This window comes from Odontomachus brunneus, unplaced genomic scaffold (genome assembly GCF_010583005.1).
Source record: "Odontomachus brunneus isolate Ranch 3 - 2012 unplaced genomic scaffold, Obru_v1 Obru_scaffold_027, whole genome shotgun sequence".
Lineage (NCBI taxonomy): Eukaryota > Metazoa > Arthropoda > Insecta > Hymenoptera > Formicidae > Odontomachus > Odontomachus brunneus.
In genome coordinates, this window is record NW_022639477.1 from 2181430 (window position 1) to 2184470 (window position 3041).

The window sequence follows — 3041 nt, forward strand, 5'->3', positions numbered from 1 at the left end:
AGAGAGAGAGAGAGAGAGAGAGAGAAAGAGTGCAGACTCTCGAGCACGAAAGCGAGTCACGAAAGCAATAGAGAAAGAAGGAAAGAGGGAAAGAAGGATCGGTGGTACGTTAGTCGTGTCTGACCGGCTCCGCCTCGTACGTAATAATTATTAATAAAGCCGGCCGACTCGTTTTTCTCGATCAAAGTTTCGCGTCGGCGTCGCGCGCGAGAGACGATATCAAGGGCTCGTTGCGAGATCAACAGCACATGCGATCTGATTGAGCAACGCGTGGCCGCATTAACCTTTATCCGGGGCGAAACGCTTTCAGCGAGACGGAAAGAATGATTTTTCAACGGAATAATTATTTAACGATATCGTAACGAAGAGCTATTACAGTAATTGACTGCGATACTTCGTCAGCGTTCACGAATTAACACGCACTGCGTATCTGTGTGAAATGTAATATTAACGACGTTTAATATCGTTACCGGCATTTAATATTAATATCCTTTAGTACATGTTACATAACGATTACGCGAAAATATATTCAATCCCTGAGACGAGGTTCAGGTTGCACACACACGTTTACATATAAAAATCTCATATAAAATGATTATAAAAAGTATGCCGAGACGCGCGAGTGAAAACGGCGCACGTTTAATGCTGCTGCGGAATTACGAATAACTGCGGGTTAATAAAGATACACTGCTGGCGAGTGAGAATTGAAATATTTCAGATGAATTGCCGACAAACGAGCAAAATAAATCCGATAGTTGCGTAAAAATATATGTATAAAGGAACGACTCTGTGTGGTCAGATAAAGGTTAAAGCTGAATCGGCACATTTCTTCGTGGAGACGGCAATTTATCACATATTTCTCGCTTACGGCAAGCTTATTCGCGACATATCCCTCTCTTCTAATTCTAAATTGTCAGCTGTTGAATTTTTACTGAGATTCATTTGATTGTTGACATCACTCTTTTATGCGCTCTTTTATACAGCCTAATATTATCAGTTTATTCGGATTATTTTTGACGCGTAACGTTTCGCGTTATCGCGGTGGGTCGATCTCGTTTCTGATATTTAACGTGACCTATTTTTTACATTTGTCGAATACATCATTGTTTATACAATGTTTGTTTGCACTCTGAAAATAATAAACGTAATATTGTCCCGATTTGAAAGATCTTCCCCGCAGAAGAAAAATTATTCCAGAGTGAGCAATCGAGGTCAGATTCATCAAAGAATTTCTCGGTGAAGTTGAAATCAGATGGAATTATAGATATGAGTACACGGTTAATTAATCACTAATTAATCGGTTTTCAGAAACATTTTAATTTTCTGTCTCTCTCTCTCTTTACACTGTGCAATTATAAATGAAACAACGCGCGCAGGATAATATATTTATACGATTTTATTGTGTTGTGTATCGATATGTATCTCTCTCCTTCGCCTCAAGAGAATTAATTTCTAATGAGATGCGGCGCTCACGTCACAATGATCACGCTGGACACTGAGTGACGACGAGACTTCGCGGAATCTTGGTCTCGCGACGTTATTTTAGCGATTCTCGACGGACGCGCGGAATCCCGGTGAAAACAAACGATCTCGCTCGAAACGTTTTTCTTTGCCGGCGCGTCGCGACCCTTACGCCGGTGTGTGCGCCGGACGCGCACACATACGTCGCCATAACTCGCGCCAGGTAACATGAGAAACGGCGACTCGAGCCCGCTTTTCGTAAGCGGCTTACTTGCGCGCGACGGAAAATTGTACTACAGTCCTGGCCGCCCGTCCGCGTGCCTTTTTCTTCGCCTTAACTGTCTCTACGTCGTACATAAAATGCACGACCGTCTCCCCTCGCCATCTCCTTCTTCCTCCCCCTGCCGTATTCCCTTCGCTCCTCTTCGCCGCTCTCCTTCACCGAGCAGTCCGTGCTCGATGTTTATGCTGCACATAAGCAAACACAGTTTTTCTCCGGCTAATGTACGCGGAAGATCGCGAAGAGTTATGGCGCGTTGCGAGTTTTCACGGTTGGAATTATTAAATTATACGGCGTCTCACCCCCGATGCTGCGACGCAACTCGCCCAGTCGATTAAGGGTATCTATGACATTTTAATAATACTGATGGCACATACGCGCGTGTTTAATGTTGGATACTTTTATCATCGATATTCTTTAGCTGCACTAGCCTCTAGTTGTGTCCCCTGTTCTTGTATCACACAAATCAGATATTTACATTACGACTAAGCGGATTTTCTCAAGTAAAAGTTGGGACATCGTCCGCCATTTATAAGAAAGTGCGACTCTCAGAGAGATTTCACACTTTGGCAGAAAATCAGTAGCCAATCAGAACTCGTGTGTTAATCAGTAGTAATAGTTTTTCTACTAGCGCAAGATTTTTCATTGAAGTCTATGTTTCTTGTTTTTCTGCCAAGATGTGATTATTCCCTTAGAACGGATTTGTTTCGCGAGAACACAAGAAAATTTCAACGTCGATGACCTCTACGACGTTACGAACTTAATATTTTATATATCATGGACGCGTGATACGCGAACGCAGCGGGAGTGCGAGGAAAAGCTATCTTCATCCGGCGCTTGTCCTCGTGCTCGCGACCCGCGTTCAGTTCATCCCCTCTGTGTACCGACCAGTCGCAACGTGACCCCCCCGTTGCTCGATGTTCTCTCGGCGGATTCGAATCGCGACGTCCGCCGATCTCGACACTGGTAAAAACGTCCGTCGTTGCTCGTGCGTGCTTGTGCATTGCGTAGACCTGCGCTTTCACGATTCTACCTCTATCTGTTAGCGGCTTGCGCTTAACCCCTTCACCGTCTCCCCCTCGCCCGAGCCCAGCCCAGCCCCGAAACAGAAAGCATTTTAAGCCTTTGCATCCGCAGTAACGCGAGTTTTCGCTTTTGGTATGTTTCCAGAACAGCAGGAACCGGAGTTCGACCGCGCGGGAGGAGCCAGCAGCGCGCCGAATAAATGACGTAAATCCGAGGAACGGAAGCGCAACGTCACTCGCTAACTCGCAATCCTCTCCTTCCCCCGCCCTACCCA

At 45.3% G+C, this 3041-nt stretch overlaps 1 protein-coding gene across 1 annotated transcript in view; it reads left to right on the forward strand.

Annotated features, from left to right (window-relative positions):
• LOC116842723 (mRNA decay activator protein ZFP36L3-like) overlaps positions 1–3041 on the forward strand; it is a 442334-nt gene that overhangs the window by 21084 nt on the left and 418209 nt on the right. The gene's annotated exons all lie outside the window — the stretch shown is intronic.